An 18,572-nucleotide genomic window follows, 5' to 3' on the forward strand; every position below is an offset into this window, starting at 1 on the left:
AGAGAAGAAAGACATTTTAATTAGCATGTGTATGTACAAGGGTAGAAGTGTTCTGCATATGGCACAACAGTAAATACCAAACCATAAGATAATAGATTCTCTATTCCTTAAGGACACATACTATTCATATTTGTTTGCTTCCTGAGCCATGCAAACACACTCATGGCTAATTGTGAATGCAATTATGCACAAAGACGGAGTGCTTCTTTAGGTGAAATGTCTAAGCAATGGCTGAATGTGTGTGCAGGCTTTACAATGGGTGCGATGATTATTTCAAGGTCAAACTGTGTTTCAGTGCATGAATAGTCAATGTGTCCTATTCATTCACAGCTCTATGTATGCATGTGTTGTGAATGGCAGTGCTTCAATATACAATTTGTCTTCTGTTCTCTTCTCCGTGTATTTCTCAGTTGAGGTCAGAGGTTCAAAAAAGTCATCTCTTGTCAAATGTCTGTTCAGTTGACACAGTAATCAGACATTTCACATCATCATACCCACATTGATGTGTTCTTAGATGACTTTTTCTTTGCAATCCATCTCTCTGCACACATTTGAATACCAGCCTGTTCTTGAAAGTGGAAATAATTTGGGATATAATATAGTTTGACATGTCTATGCACGGTGTGGTTTTTCCATAACACGTGCATATGTCGCACATGCAGCATGGGGAACTCGTCTTTTCTTGTGGCTGATTCCACTTTTTATTATATAATCTTTTTTATTCAACTCTTTTCTTTTTTATTCACTTTCCTCAGTCTGATTTCAGAAAGAGACATGAAAGGGTCGTATACAGCATTACATGTTTTGGTTTTTATTCATATTTCTGCCACATTCAGCTCTCACAGTAGTTCAAGACCTTTTGTTTGTCTTATTGGATGCATTTCTATGGACATGAATCTCAAGTTCTTAAACTTTGACAATGACAACTATACACTATACAATTTAGGGAAATAAAATGAAAGATAAATTGTCCCCTTTAAGTGGGCAAAACGGGAACATCTTACTTTTTTATCATTTGCTATACAATTAGGACTTTCTTTTTTTTTTTTACAGATGCAAACATGATGAAATTCCAGTTTGTGGCTCTGAAGCAGATGTCGTTTGCAGTAAAATTAGAAAAGTCCTCAAAATGATTGATTGCTAAAAAATAAGAACTAAATTCTGTCGTTTTTATGACATTGCTGACCCATGCCCATGGCTCTTGGATGACATAATGAGAACACTTTTACAATGTCAGCATTTCAAATATCCTCTCATCAGAGACAAATTAAGAGATACTTTGCTCATTAACATTGGAGTGGGCCTAATGGATTGAAGCACATCTCTATATAGTGCAGATAAAGTGTCTGTCTCCAACCTGCCATCTGGTGGGAAAATGGAATGAGAGTTAAGAGGCGTGCAACAATTTATATTGTGAAAAGAGAGCAAGAGGGCGTAACAAAGCAATCCTCAGTGCTGCACATGGTTTGTTGGGTGAGTTAGACAGACGGGAACTAAGAGAAACATTTTTATTCCAATGTGGAAATGTCAGCTATTCATTTTAATCAAAAATGAAGCGCATGATTTATGTCTTTTCTTCAACTATTGAAAGAGGTTGTTGGTGACTATGAACCTGAGTGTACGATTATCTGTGAGCCTGCAGTGCCCTTGAGACTTTTTTTTGGGGTTTTGGGGGTTTTTTTGTTCGAATAATAGGAATGGAGAAACAGTCTCTGCTCAGGTAACCATGTCTGCCTACAAGTCTATTTATTCACATTGTTGTCAGAGACTAACCAAGACCACCCAGAGCTACATCCAAGTAGGGGGCAGAAACAAGGTGCTGCAGAGGCTGCTGAACTTGAATATGGAGGCGTCGATCGATTTCACACTCAGACAGAGAGTGAGAGACACACAGAGAGAGATTCTCAAACCGTGAAGAAACCAAGGACAAGGCTGGATCTTGTTTTTAAAAATGAATTCAGTGCGCTAGTATAAACAATATATATTTTTAATGCCATCCCAAGTTACATACTGCAATGACACCAATCACTGTAGTCTGTGTGGAGTATTTCTCAAAAAAGTCCTAATGTGTCCTCTGTAGCAGGTCAGAATAGTATATTTCACAACCACATTGTGCTGCATTAGAACTATTAGCCTTAATACGGGTCACATTCTTTTTAGTTTATGTGTAAGAGAATAATTCTGTAGTGCATTCAAAATGTTTCAACTCAAATGATTAATTTATAGGGCAATCATGCATGCTGTGAAGATAATGTGTGTGTGTCTGGGGGGGGCTCTCGAGTCAATGGATTGTGTCAACAAATGTAAACAGTTTCAATATGGATTTTACAGTGCATATTTTTTTAAATAATGAATGCAAGTTTGTTAATTCTTCCTGCTGTTGTAACATTAATTAATAATGTTACCACTCACTCAAATTTCCCTTGAGTGATATTACCTACATAACAGTGTTATCGCACATTAAGCCGTCCCATATAATCTAAATGCATTTTTTGGACTTTAATCTCTCTCTACTATTCTTTAGTGGATGACAAAGTTGTGTGTATTTGTAATTGCCTTCATTTTTGACCGTGGTTTTAATAGATAGTTGTCCCTCAAAGCAGTGTGAAATGAAAATTGATCTCTCGCTTCAGAATTGTTATTGTATTCATACGTCTATAGAATATTATAGGAAAAAATAGCAACAGTGACTTTCTAAAATTTGATTGACATCCATCACTGCATGTCCAGTAACAATGGATAACATTGCATAGAACTTGAAGGAGGAATGAAGGAAGTGGCCAGGAGGTATGTAAGTCTTATTCACATATCATCACACTGAAATGATCCTTAAATCGCACTTCACATATGTAAAACTATGATATGTGGTACAAGTATGACTAATTAGCAGAATGGGCTACATGCAAGTTAAATTAAAGCATAAATACAGTATAACTTAACTTAAACAATATTGTAAATAACTACAGAGGAACTGCAAACCTGTCGTCAATAAAAGCATGTTATTGTTCAGCATTTAACATGTTATTGTTCAACTTTAGACCCTGAAACTGTGTGATCTTATCTAGCCTCCTGGGTGGAAGAGATGTCTCTTGAAGGAAGAAAACAAACATGAATACATAATGATTTATTCATCTCTAGTAAGTGGAGGTTTAAACAAGCATACATTTTTACGGTGGCAATTCCCCTGCATCGATCCGAAATGTTAAATTCTGTAAAACCTCCATAGATCCTATTCCTTAGACTCCCCTGATTTGTCTTGTCTGTGATTAAGTTTTCTAAGTATCTATAAATTTGATGAATACAAAACGTAAAGAATACAATTAAGACAGAGATGACCTAAAATAATCATACCAGCTTGTTTCAAGTCCTTAATTATCTACAACATCCTAAACCAGATCTCTAACAGTTTTTCAATAATGGTCATCCATAATGACTGAAGACCTGTCAAAATGGTTTGCTCGTTGATAATATAGCTGTTAACATAGCAGTAAATAGTAATACTGAGTGTACTGAAAACTAATAATATGTAGCACCAGTTTGATGTAGACACAGCTTGGGTCGACTGTTATCCTGTAGCTATAGTATGCGTTTCCTCTGGTCTCTCCCTTTTTGAGTTTCTGGCAGGAAGCTGAGGGCTGAGATTTAAAAAAGTATTCTCTCAAGCTTCCTGTTGTCTTATTTCCTTACTATATTCCATGGTTCACAGACTCCCCAAGTAATATTTTGGCCATATCTCTAGGAATTAAAAAGGATGATTTATAACAGATTGTGGTCAAATGTGATTGTATCAGACTTAATTGTTGTATAATGCATCGTTGGCATAATACTGCACATTGCTCAAGCTAGACACATTGGATTAATCAGATTTAGGTTTGCCTTTCTGCGAATATTCTTCCATTTTTCAGGGTCACTTATGGGTTTCTATGCTCTTGAACCGAAGAGATCTAATCTTGCATAATGCTTTGGACTAGTCACAGACGGGAATGGATTGTTTCCTATTGCGATCCAATTACATATTAATGTATGATGATTCACCAAACCACATGGATCATGGCCCGTTTGTGTGAGCAGTGTGATCGCTGGTTGATATGAGTGATGGCTAATAGCTGCATGATAATGATGTAGACGGGCGATGCGGACATGGTATTCTTGTGTGCGAATCTCGCCCATTAAGACATGCATCTCTGCCTGGGCAGAAGTGCACTGCTTAATTGGTTCATTTCATCATGTCCAAAAAGCTTTAATTGGATGACACACAGAGAGATGGATGCATCAACTACTCAGGAAAAAAATTACTGGGTGAGGTCTGTGGTGAATGTGTTAGTGGGACCTGTGTATGTGTGTGTACAAGTGTGAGCGAGAAGGAGAATGTCAATATGGCCCATGAGATCAACAAAGGAAATGATTAACTATGGCTGTAGTGCACAAGTTAACTGTCTGCCTTTGTAAAGGTACAGGAGACTTAAAACACGAGACCGTGGTTGGATGTGGGAGGTTGAGTGTTCCGGGATGCAGATGGGGATTAATGTGAAGAGCGGCATCCCACACATATTAGAGTGATGGGTGGGTGAGGAACAAGCGAATACAAGTTCTCCTTTGTACACTCTAAACCTGGCTGCAAACCCTTTGTGAATCACGGTAATCTGTTACAAAGACCTACATACTCCATATCAGCAAGTAGAAGAAAGATAATGATTTGCAGATTTATGTTCACCATCAAAGCGTTTGCATTTGAAGCAGTGCCACATTTAGAAGGTCTAGAGCCAGAGCATCTTATTTGGAGAGCACTGGGAAACGCATATGACAGGTATCACTTTGTGTTGCCGTTTAAGTCATCAGAAGACAGATGCTCCTATTAGACCAAAACAGGCTTTCTTTCGATTTTTCTCTCACTTCATTTTGGTGTAGACATTATGTAGTAATTACTTTGAAGATATGTATTCAAACATACATCTCTATTCAGTTCTGTTTGTATCAAAAAACATGAATAATTGTGTTTTGCCAGTTCTTTAGTGCGGCAATTATCATTGTGGATAGTTAGAAGTATTACATTAATGATGATAAAACAACATTCACAGTAGTGGTTGTCATGTTTAAATCTTATCACAAACACTTGCAGTCGGAGGCATAATTTAATCCATCAATTTTATCGTCTGACAAACAGACTTTCCAAGAAAGCCGAAAACTCTGTGTTGCAGCTGAGTGGTTACTAGTAAATATATATTAAAATGCAACATCACAATTTCAAACAGTAAACATAGAATGAATACCACTGTTTATGCTGGTGTTCAAACCTGCTTTATTCATTGATGTATACATTTGCATGAATGGAATAAATACATTTGCTCCTTCAAAAAAGACTTGGCCAAGATGGAATAGAAAGGATGAAAGCTTTATTTTTTAGATAGATGAAGGGTACTTTTTCTCTTCAATTGCTCCTTTAACTCGTGTTTACAGTGTGTATTTCATGTAAACGCACCCATCTATACCCCTGGATAGACACACCAATAAGGTTGATGGCAGCAAGTATTTAGCTCGTGCACATGCTACAGCTGGCCAATTAGAACGGCCTTTTCAGAAGACAGCAACTCAAACTGTTTAAACTCAGTGTGCAGAATAGAGTAGAAGGCAATCAAAGTGATTTTACACACTATTTTTGATCAGGATAGACTATGACGATCTGTAAAATGTTGAATTTGAATCTGACAACATGCTTTGAAAATTAATACACTGTTATACAAAAAAAAACAGATGTGTGTGAGTGTTTCCTACTCATGTTAGGGTGCAACCTGCCAGAAAAATGGCTAAGCAGCTCACAATAGTGATAAAACTAATGCAGTGAAACATGTAGATGATGATGTAACACACATCCTTATTTTGAAAGAGATTTCTGACTCCAATGACAATCTAGTTTTCCAGCCAGTTGAATGTTTTTTTTTCGGTTCTTCCTTTATACTTGTCAAAAGAAGACTCGGTGCTGGGCTGTGTCCAGCATCACAGTGTGAGGTCGTATACTTGTGGGGTTAAATAAACTCTCCTAGATTGTGTGTGTTGTTAAAAGGAAATGTAAGCTTGGCACTCTTGCTCCTGCCCGCTGTGTGTTTCTAGGCCACCAGGTTGTGTTTTCTTGCTTGTAACCACGGAGTTGCCTCTGGCTCAAGCCGATGTCAGGTTAATAATCTTTTCTGAGTTGTTGTTAGTAATGTTGCCCATCGGGGCTTTCTCTATCCTTATGCCTGACGCCAAACCTTTGGGGGCAATGGCTGACGAGACAGCATTAAGTATAACTGTGAACTAACAAGAAAGGTCAACTTAGCTGGCACTAAACTTTGAAGCCCTTGAGTTTTTCTTTGGCCAAAAACATTAAATAATTCTTCTTTGTAATTCAAGGGGTCAGTCTACATTTTTACAACTATACATGTACATTTAGCAAATACATTTCCTTGTATGTCGACGAAGCAAGTATATCAATTTATATATAACTTTTTTTACCTTGGTTCCATTATAACATTGTTTGTATCCCATCCAACAGTTGAAGCACAACCTTTCAGTTTGTTGTGTTTTTGAGCAAACTGGTGTTATTTCTCAAGCTCCCAGGCAGACTGAATGGGTCAAAGTTACAATGCTCGAAAACCCTCCATGTGGAAACGGGTCAGATCCATGGTATTCAATGCATTGATGTTGATTTGAGAATGAACCGTGCGTAAACCTTGGAATGACAATTGCAGTGGTTTAGCCGTGGCAACAGTCAGTAGTGCTAAAAGCACAATTAAAGCAAGTATATTGCGTGTTTGCATGGACAAATGCTTCCATGGGAGTATTAACATAGTACAGTATGTAATTACAGTACATGATATACAGACAATCAAACGGACACCTGCTCAGCACAGCTTGGCAGGAAAATGTCAGTTCTCTCTCTCTCCTTCCCTCCCTCTCTCTGTTTCTGCATGTGTGGGTGTATATGTACTGCAGGAAGCATTTGGATGTGCTGTAGCCGTCCCACTGGTACCTTTTTGCCTACAAGCCAGTGACCTATTTTTCTGTGTTGAATGAAGTAGACATTTGAACAAAGAGTGAGACATGAAGTGGGGTGCAGATCAGTTCCTCTGCTTTTATTCAGGCTTGTGGATTAATTACCATGTAGGTAAACCCGATGCCGTGCTGTGAGCGAGACACTTTGGCATCACCCTGATCAATAATGCATTTTTCTGTCTCTTCATTTAATTTGCACGCAGGACCCACATGCTGGCATCACCATTTCCCTAGAAAAGTGCAGGAGACACCTGATACCCAGAGTGCAACATTCCACCCCCCATCCACAGCATGCTCTGAGACACCCCCTCCCCTCACCAATAGCTCACTGACAAGTTGAATCGCTGTTAATGTGCCGTACGGGAGGGGAAAAAACACCTCCGTCTTCAGGAGGAGAGTAATTAGATAGATGGCATGTTGGATTAGTTGACAGGTTTGTACAAATTTGTTCTTGTTTTGGTGTAAACCGTGACACTATGGTTAATTTAGCAGTTAAGGGGAAAGCCAAAGTGGCGGCTACAACACTGGACAGTGGTAACATTACTTGCGAGGTGCGTGTGCAGACGATGAAGAGCCGTTACTGTTAGTCGGAAGGTCAAATAAACGGGGGAGCGAGGTAGGTCATCCGATCCTGTGTGATTTATCTGGTGTGTGTTTGTGTGAGGTCCTGCATTGAAAGGAGAGCTGTATGTCAGGACCTTCGACTCTTGCTTTGTAAGACCTGTGGTTTTCTTGAGTACCTAATTGAGTGGCCACTCTCTCATGTTGACCAAGAGAGTGAAGATCTCCTCACCTGGTGACCTGGAATGGCAGACACTCCACACAGAGTGCTTTTAGGTTTGTTCATGCAGCAGTGGATGAATCTAGCAGCTGTTAAAGGAGGCTAAATGTGAAGCTGCAATGATCTGAACCGCCCACTCTATAATACTTTGTTTTCTACTTGGATCTGGACCTGTAGCATATTATGTCAATGCTGACACCTGGTATAATACAACAAAGCTGTCAAGTGTCCAAATCCAGACTTAACCATCATGTAAAATGTCAAAAATGTCTGAATCTGTTGTAAACATCCATCCCCATCAACTCCTGCAAACTGGTCAACACTGTGGTGGGTTGGAGCCCATCCCAGTGGTCCCAGTCTTTCCTTAATTCTTTAGGAGTGTGAAGCATTTCACTGCAACTTCTACAATCTGTTCAAACCAAGATACAGTAAGTAACATATCGAGGTACTGGAATTTTAGCTCTTTTCACAATTTAAACTTTGAAAACAGATTCAGATTGCGAGTTGATGTGGTTTGCTCACAGTTCAGACACGGTTTATGATCAGGCAAAGCAGGGATGTTCATAAATATACGGTACGCATTCTACATATAGACATACAGATGCTGCTTGCCCATTATCAGACCAGTGTGGGAACACTGTGCACCTCGAAAATAGCGCAGTTCAGTTGACTCAGGTCAATAAGGTCAGGGAGGTAGAGAGTCTTCACTGAATGCTGTGTATTATAAAGCAGCTTTGCCATTACATGTGAGTGTCTCATGGGGATTAGGATTGATGATGGGTAGATGCATTGTTTCTGACTGTTATAAATTACCATCCTGATGTCATTGCACTGCTCTGTAATTGGTGGACTTGCAGTGTTAACCCATTAACTGATGTGCAATTCATGAGCAGGTCAAGAACTTTGTTGAAATATACAGAATGTGTCTGAAATTGTGCTAATACCATGTAACAGCAAACCACATACGTATTATCTGGTCTTCTAGACTCTGCACGTCACTTCCAGTGTCCAATATCCCTGCAAGCATCGCTTTGTTGCAGGTAGAAAGAGATGTACTGGGTTGCACTAATGAATCTTAAAGCCTTTGGCCTTATTTGATTCATTGGCCATACTAAGGTTTTGGAACAGTGACAGAAATAGCAGCACCACCAATACTGTGTGTTCTGGGATAATGCAATATGCTTTTCGGGCATTCCATGCAGGACCACAAAATATCTGTGGAGGGAATGAAAATGCTGCTGCTGAAACTGATTCATCATTGCTGAGTGGCTGCTGCAGTAGAGGACACTGTGCCTGTGTTGTTTTTATGAGGGAGAGTGAGGGAGAGAGAGAACAGGGCAGCTACAGGACAGTGACACCTAAATGTCGGCAAAGCAGAATACTTGTTCTGTTCCGTGAAACTAAAACACATACAATAATAATATTACTTTTCACATGAATTATATAAGAACCATCTAAAATATATGTCTCTAAAACATTAAAATTTCCTAATATCCGGCAGAATATTTATATTTTTTGCAGTTAAGTCACTGACCTTCTTTGCAATCTTATCAAGGAATATTTTCCTTTTGTGCCAAGAGTTCTAGGCTAGCTCACTTTTTTATGTTCAGCATCAGAGACTTGGCTTTTATGCTCCATTTCTCTCCACACATATGTAAGATATGTCTTTAACACCTCGGCATCACATCATCACTGACATCAGTGCTTCCAATTGAACCCTAGCAAGACTGAGCTCCTTTATATATTCAGTGTTCCTAAATCTCTCCCATAAATGAGAAAATTAGAAAACACAACATTTTTCAAGCGTGACTATGTACTGTATTTTTAATGTGTGTCAAGGCTTTTAATTAAACCTGGTATACATGTATAATAGCTTTGATGATTAAAAGTTCCACGTGGATAGTTGAAAATAGTTACTGAAATTAAAAGTCATGTCAGGTTATGCCACTTAGATGTCCAAAAACTTTCAACCTTCCAATGAATTTCAACCATTTCCTCTTTTTGCCTGTACATTTCCAAAGCCACACTTGTTGAGATAGCCTGCATGTAATCCTGTGTACCCAACCGTGTGTACGGGTACCGCACTCCTTTGTATGATCTCACATAATTGCACCACTGCCACAAAGATGAACTGCTGTACTACGCATGCATTGCACTTAAACGATTCCGATTTTTCAGTCCCCACATGTACCTTTGTAGAGATGCAGACTGGCATCATAAGTGCACTTAGTGCCTGGTGCTTATGAGAAGGCTGAGCCAATTAACCAGCTGCCTGACTTCTGGCAATGTGGTGAGCAAATAAATTCCCCTTTCCACTGCCTTTCCTCAGTGTGCATCAGTATCTAATCTCTGTTAAATGCAACAGAATATGATTTAAATCTTTTGTTATGTCTCACTCCGGTGTAAGACAGCAGCTTAAAATTAATTGCTTATTAAATCAACATTAACCTTACGACACCATTTGCTGCCGAGTAATACCACTGTGGCAGGAGAGGGAAAGTAGATTGGAGCGTATCGCCAACCATTTCTTTTTTTATTGTTACACAAGAGGTGGGTGTAAAGGTTTTGAGGCACATCTGCGCACATCTGTTTGCAATATATGCTGCATTATGACAGCAGTTGACAATGATTGTGTGCTCTCCAAAATGTGGTTAACTTAATGTTTTGTAGACATAGATGGACCACACAGCTCAAAATCCCCAAATATCTGAATTTGGTGTGGTTTGGTACTTTCTTTTCTTACCTTAAAAGCCTTAGCTGAGGTAAAAGACCAATCAGAAACTAATCAATTAGCTTTAATGTTGTTAAAGCATTAAGTACATCCCTTTAAAGTAAAGTGCATGTGCACAGATTTCACTGACATGCAGCGCTTGCATTTGCTTTATAGACTTGTAATTATATGTCTGAACCATATATCACTGTAAACATGAGCCATCCAGTCATGCACATGTGAATGAATAGTGTTGATTCAAATCAATGTCACCTCTACCTATTAAAAGTAGTTTGAAAACATCTCTTTCAGACTAATGAAAATGAGTGCAGGTTCAGAGTGGACTTTACTTCAGATTATCAGGATGCTTCATCATAGAGATGGAACAACCTTTAAAATCCCAGCAGTCCTAGAATCTGCTAAACGTACCTCTTTCCAGTGTATTAACAACAAATACGAGGCTGTGTGTTGTGTTCTTCACGCCAAAGTGTTTTCTTGATATGTCAAAAAAGCCATTACCAGCCAGATGTGTGGACATAAACTGCGTTACCATGGTTGCCCTGGGAAACATTAATGTACCCTTGAATCTGGATATCTGTGCAGTTGCGTCGAATGGCAAAATGCAGCTTCTTTGGATCACACCATTCACTTGTTCCCCTGATGTGACCCTTTTCAGTTCCCTTCCGCTCAGGGACTGCACTGGTCCCAGAGCAGTCATTTGAGTGAAAGGGGAACGGTAAAAAGATAGCAGTGTAATGTTTGGCTTTCATTTACAGTCATTGCATAGCACTTGCAGAGGCAGTAGATGGTAGCATTCAATAGTTTATTCCACAGCAAAGGTGGGAAAGTGATACAGCAGCTTTGTAGGGAACAGTGTTACAATATATCATTGCTTTTTCTTCTCCAAGCATGACAATAATCCTTCCACAACTGGATGCAATGACAAACAGACAATGTCATCTTCATGAAAGGTCAGTGCTCGTCATCAAGCCTTGCAATATAAAATGGCGTGTTGTCTTTTCTGTTCTAGTTGTGTTTTAGCTGAAGTGGAACTAAACGTCTGGCCTTGGTTGAGTCACCTGTGTTCAAGCAGGCTAAGCTAAGTGTGATGCCTAATTTCATGTGGCAAATCATTTCAATGATCGACATATCATCTAGCACACAAGCTTGTAAATATTGTAACCTCACCAGAACAACACAAAAACTACTCCAGCACAAATCGATGCACTGTATGCATTCAAATGAGACACTGGAGTTCTGATTACCCTGAATGGACAACTGCTCAAAAAGCAAGATGTGTTACGGTTTCGTTCTGATGCCGTGGATAATTGCTTCATACATATTCTTTGACCTGTTTAATGTCTTAACAAGCATACCAGTCATGAGATTGATCTTCGCAAGTCTGTGGATGGTTTGATTATCCCTCAAATGGAGATGCTGATGTCAGCCTCATGTGTAATGCAGATTACACGTGTGCTAGGCTGTATTGTAATTGCTCCATGTGCAGAATTAAGCTATAATCTACAGGCCTCTTCTCCAGAATTAGGTTGGTTGTATAGGACACAAACACACAGACACTCACTCTCGAGGATGCACACACATATCCCAAAAATCCAGAGCTAGTCTAAATGTTTTAGTTTCAGGTTGGAGGACTGTCTGTAAATGAGTTCTAAATTGCACACTAATTGCAGTTTGTGTTAAGTATAGCAGATTAATAATGATCATCATCATTAAACAAAAATGTCTGTCTTTGCATTGGGAATTAATTGCTACCGGAGTCTCCTGCAATCCTTCTCTATTATTTGCCAATTAAGAAGAGAATCTCTTTTCGCCTCGGCTTATTCACGTCGTGCAGGCGTTTAGATCTATAGATGAGTAACAGAGGATGCAAGGTGTTTTGACAATTAGATTGGGATGTGATATTCCCGGCCATGGATCAGAACTTTAATTTGTTGTGTCATTTGTTCATCTTAGCATGTGTTTGTTTTAAATGGAATGGAACAGTTGGTGACACATTGTAAAATAAGAAAAGGTACTCCTCAGGCATGGAAATGTGAAATATCGCACAAACTTAATTTCATCAGATTGTGGCGTGAAAATATTTCTTCCACAATGCGGTGTAAAATATGTCTGCACATATTTCCTCTTATTGTTTGAGCCTGACATGAATTAACAAGCCTGTGGAAACGGTGACTGGGGTGTTTGCTGGTGAAAGCACGCTACAGTAAAGGAGAGGAAACAGCCTATTTCTGCTGGAGAGTATTCAGCGGTAGATATAAAACAAATGAAGCATTTCTATTGATTATCACTTCCTTGGACTCCACTGTTTTGGGCCGAGGTAGGGGGGGTTCTGCCTCTATCAGCTGACACGGCTCATTGTTCACCATGAGCTAATAAAGAGCTTTACTGGTGCCATTAGGCATTCTCCATGGCTAGTGACAGAGTGATGACAAGCCTCAAAGATGGAAACCATTTCACATCTAAGCAATAACAGATACTCAGTCATTGGATTGCCTCAGCATGACACTGAACTTCTATGTGACATGATTTCACTGTGCTAAGATGCTGTTATATTCCTAATAGCCCTTCCATTGGTACATGTTTGTTGTTTTATTGTTTTGATAGGGACTTTACATATTTAGCCTAATGAAGAGAGTGTTCTTGAATCTCTTTAGTGTTCTGAATTTTGCATATGCTATAATATAAAACACATTTAACTCAGTGTTCCAGCTGTGAGTGTGAGGGCAAATGTACCATAGATGGACCTATTTTCATTACAGCAATTTGGGGGACGTAAATATCTTCTTTTTTTTTTGTAATTTGCATTCGGGTCATGATGGAGTAAATGGAAATTTAAGGGTGGAGGAAAATATGTGGTACTGAATGAAGCAGTCAATGCCAGCTTCCAATGTTTTTCTGACCCGGGGATTCATCAAAAGAAGAGGTTGATGGGTGCAAGTAAGCCAAATGCAAAAAGTGGTGATCCTTAACCTGAAACCCACGGTTCAGTTGCATGTCATTGTTCTTAACACAGACTCGAACGATCTAAGCACAATGATCTGAAATGTAAATGTGTCTCTCACTTTGATTTGGTCTGCTTGAGAGTCAAAAGTGACCCTGCAGATGAAACCTTGACCTTTCTGCTCGTCTCCTCTGTGGATAATTACTCAATTTCTACGTCTCAATTATAAGCTATTATAAGCTCGAACAAAAGGAAAAAATGACTTTGACTGCTGCTTTAGAATCAAAGATTTTATACGATCCTCGTCTTCTTTATTGCTCCATATAACCATGTGTGAAAAACATTAACAGGGTCACATCATTTAGTTTTTGTTGCAGATCTAGAAGAAAGACACTATGAGGTTACATAAATACATTGATTAAATGTCGTTTGAAGTGTGATTAAAAGTAAAGCAACACATTTCCCTGCACTCGAGTCATGTTGCTGCAGGTTTGAGCCAAAATGGCTATAAAGAAAGGCAAGCAACTGACACAAAGAAGAGAGAATCAAAGACAAACCAAAAAGAAAGGAAGGGTGAAAGAACGAAAGTAAGCTTTCCCTACTACGTACAATCCCATGACACTTAAGTGATTCTCCATCCCAGCAAGCCTCTGCCTGCCATCGCCATGACAGATGCCCCAAAATTGAATATAGATTTCAGTGAGCAAGGCAGGCGTGCCTGATGAATCTCAATTTGCCGGTGTCCATATTTCATAGCCACCACTATGGATAGCTCAAGGGGTGGCTGGGAGAGCACTATGGCTACACCTGACAAACTGTCAGATGGCGGGTGTCAGATGATGATTGGTACCTCAGAAAAACCCTCCATCATTTTCTCCCTAAATTGTACATTAGAGAGTGGGAGAAGGGGCTTGATATTGGAAAGACATGCTTCACTTCACAGTTGCAGTGGTCTTAAAAGAATAAGATGCCCATATAATGACAATTGTTCAGCACTGGAGTATTGCAGAAATAGTATACAGTAGCTTGAGGGTGGAAGGAAATGTAGAGTTTCCCAAAGGAGGATGGAGGTGCTGGGCTGCTGTGTACCTGTTCTCTATTTATAGCCACTGTAGGTTTGAAGTATTTATAAAATGTCAGTGGATGCTGTTACTTTGCAAGGCAGTGTTGAAGTGGAATACCTTCCTTTCAAAATGGAGATGACATTAATTTGCTTATGTGTGTTAATGCTGTCGTCACTTTGACTACATTTCAAAGGGACATAGCGGTGCTTTTTGCGTATGATGTGCTCTATACATTCATTACCACTGACCTTTCCACATGCATGCATACATGTTCTCACTTGCCTTCTGCAATCAGTTCCAAGTTATTTGCAGGATGATATGTATAAGTAAAGTACAATTGTTTCTTTTTTTTGATGTAATTAAGAAATATAAAATTAAATTTAGGACATTTCATAAATTGTTTTATCAATTGCGTAAGCTCAACAGTAATTTACCGCTGAACAAATATGTATTAATTTTGCTTAGGGCGGTTGCAATATAACACCTTTCTCTTACTTAGCAACCAGCTTATAGTGGGAAATGAAGTCAAGGGAACAGAAAAAGAACACTGGTGCCAATTAATTGGCTTTATTTTCAGCATTTTACAGGAAAGAGTATTTGGTAAAGGGAAAGGCTGCTTTGCGACCGGCATATTACTTAGCCAGACCTCCCACAAAATAATGCATCAAACCTATTTACCACAGTGGGGGGAAACAAGTGAAATATATCATGTACATTGCCGTTAAAGCTGAGCTACATCATGCTGAGGAGGAAATCAAGTCTTGAGGGCATTGGACACGGGGATATTTGTTGCATGTAATGTCTGAGCATTATGGATTCTAAAATAGTCGCCCTTTTGACTCACTTGTAATGCTTATGATATAAACTTTCACACAAGGCTCTCATATAAGAGCATCAGGCACATGATGGTTTAATTACAACTGTAACAGACAGAAGATGTGCATTGCAAAGTTAAGCAGCAGAAATTGGCGCATAGAACGGTAACCTAAAGTATGTTTTAGTCATGTTTTACTGCTGATCTAGCTCTCTGCTTTTTGTGCAGCTGGTATCTTCTCTGTTTTTAAGTGTTTAGCACATGGAGGTCTCACCAAACTCATTACCTTTTTTTCTATTTTTTATAACCTATTTCGAAAACCCTTTGGAGTAAATTACGTGATTCCACCAGGGGGTGCAGGAGGCAGCAGAGCTTTCTAGCATAATTAGAGTAGACACGGTACATGTGTCTGTGTGTGTTGCTGCCTCTCATTAAGTCCAGGTATGGGCCACTGAGCTGGCAAAGGGGAATGGATAGCAAGCATGTGGTGGTGGTGGAGGTTCCTTCAACACAAATGCAGCTTGGCTCTGTGTCATCCTCTGAGGAGTCGCACTGAGGGATCCGTAGCAACGGCCAGTCAAAATAGCTCTGCTTGACGCGAAGGCCCCGCGGAGTGGCCTGCAGAAAATCAACACAAAACACAGAAAGTGTGTTTCCATAGTGGCTCATACTGAGCAGCTGCACACATGCAAGTGCAGGCAGAAAAACAAACCATACACGTGCAAGTTCTTTTATGAACCATCAGTGCTAGATCCTGCTATTATGTTGTGTTAATACCTATTTATATGTATTTGTGTTCTTTAAGGTGAGATTTAGATTAGTAAGCAATACAAAATAAAGAAGTACAGCAGTATGAATATAGATATGTAGAATAAAAAACGAAAACAGAAAATAAAAGTCACCTAGACATTCTGTGTGTGCAAATGTCTTGTTTTTAAGGGTCTATTTTGAAACATTTGTGATACACAGCAAATAGAGTTATCTACTTCCTCTTGCTGCAGCAATGCGGTGCACACTGAGTAGAGACAGGCCCAAAACACCCTGCTCTTCACAGATCGACCTGAGCTGAGAATATCCCACCATCGGCAAAAGAAGTTTTTGGGATTTGTATCTAACCACATGTGTGAGCAAATAAAGTTGATTGACTTACTTTCAAAGTGTTTAAAGCAGTTCTGCACCAATGCGTTTGTCTTACTTGATGCAAAAATGCATAATTTGTCCGCTTTTATAGTAAAAGTAATTTTGATTAAGATTTATATTAGAGTCCTACCTTGAGTGCCTATTAGCAGGAAATCATTATTCAAATTCAAATCAATGGATTCAAATTCCTGTTGGTACTTGACAGAATGTGGAGTCTTATCTGTGTGGAGGAATGAGACGACAAATGTAATTGAATGGATCACGTTAACATCCTGGAGGGCATCTGTCTGACATTTTTGTTTCTCTTGATTTCCATCCTTTTGCTGGAGTAGACCATCTTAAATATTATCATTTAGTTTTTTTTATTTATCTTCCTGACTTTTATACAGTCAGGAGGTATAAATCAATTGTTTATTTACACATAAACAAATGCTGAAGATGGAGACAAACATAAAAACCAGCTGTGAGAAGTAATTGGTTAATTTTAAATAGCTGTATATCAGTTCAGACAAGCGATTCTGAATTGAATGTCTTTTCGGAAGTGAATGCAAAACTGAACTATTAAAGATTTATGGAACTGTATTATTCCTTGTTTATGCAGCTGTGTAATTCTACAAAAGCATTAATATATTGCATTTCTCCTTTTTTCCATTGAAATTATAATGTAACAGGGGACTTGAAAGTAGTCGTCAACCTGTGAAGTGCACATCATCAAGTACGCTCAGATTCCTGAGTGCTTCTCAAATTGGTTAGCAAATATGTATTTTCAGTCACTGTTAAACCAGTGTGACAACAAGCTGACAAAATTACACAAAACACACATTCACGTTGCCAGATCTTTTAAAGAAAATGGCTTCAGACACTGAATAAGATCAGTTTTCAGATACTGTCTCTTTGATTTTGAAGGTCACCACGAGGCATGTTTACATGCATTTTGATTTTTTTTGATTTTGAGGTGCCATGACCAAAACCACATTACCCATAACAATGCAATCTTTAATTGTGTATGATATGATTGTAGAAACTATGTTGAAAAAATATTATTTCAATCTTTTATATTGTTTTTAACCTTAAAAATCCTCAGCAGATTTTCTCCCTCCTACCCCACACCATGGCCATGTTTTTGCTTTGGAAAAATAACAGCCACCCTCATCGTCGGAACTAAAGTGCTTTCTCTGACCAATTATCTGAGTTTGAGGTGTGGCAGTTACGAACAACGCTGATGAAGCTCTGATGTCTATAACAACATCCAGATGTTCTTGCATATTAAGACACTTTATGGTCACATAATTAAGGACACACTGTTGCCTTGATTGGTGTGCCTCTTGAATCCAGGTGGTGAATAGTGTGATAATGCATCCTTATGAACGAAAGCCAAGATAGCAGCTGATGGTGGAATTAGTGGCAATGACTACAGCGCATTATCGATGAATGGTTATTGAGTCGCACATTATATGCGATGATGTACTGCATTTCAGTCTCAATCAGGGTCACTTTATTCTATAAGCACAATAAATTCACAGCCATTTGTCTTGGTGTCAGAGACAAATGCTCGAGCAGTCCACGCCATTTATAAGATGGTACGGGCCAAAAGGTTATAATGTAAGATTTCATGTCAGACTGAATTCCTTTGGATATATGTTCATTATTGTCTTATTAAGGTTACTGGGCAAATATATCAACATCAGCAGAATGACGAGGGCAGACCAAAAAATCAATCAATACACTGTGGCAAATCTGAGGAACCAGGTTGAGACTTAACAAGGGGATTCAATGGATAAATGATCAAAAAAACAGCACAGCTATCGTCCTTGAACTCTTAATGGCGTACTAATAGTGCAGGATGTCAGAAGAGATTTTTACAACAGTGTGCTGAATCAAACTTTTTCTTTCTTTTTTTTTAAATTTGATTGTTATGTCCCTGCCTTTGCTTATAGCAGCAATAACCCTCTCTCTCTCTCTCTCTCTCTCTCTCTCTCTCTCTCTCTCTCTCTCTCTCTCTCTCTCTCCCTCTCTCTCCCCCTCTCCCATGCCCTCTATCTCTCTCTCTCTCTCTCTCTCTCTCTCTC

At 39.0% G+C, this 18,572-nt stretch overlaps 1 protein-coding gene across 1 annotated transcript in view; it reads left to right on the forward strand.

Annotated features, from left to right (window-relative positions):
- Nucleotides 1–18,572, forward strand: part of lingo2 (leucine rich repeat and Ig domain containing 2) — a 149,962-nt gene that overhangs the window by 52,424 nt on the left and 78,966 nt on the right. The gene's annotated exons all lie outside the window — the stretch shown is intronic.

The sequence above is a fragment of the Genypterus blacodes genome, unplaced genomic scaffold (genome assembly GCF_046128005.1).
Source record: "Genypterus blacodes isolate CSIRO-AG114 ecotype Tasmania unplaced genomic scaffold, CSIRO-AGI_Gbla_v1 ptg000044l_1, whole genome shotgun sequence".
Classification (NCBI taxonomy): Eukaryota; Metazoa; Chordata; class Actinopteri; order Ophidiiformes; family Ophidiidae; genus Genypterus; species Genypterus blacodes.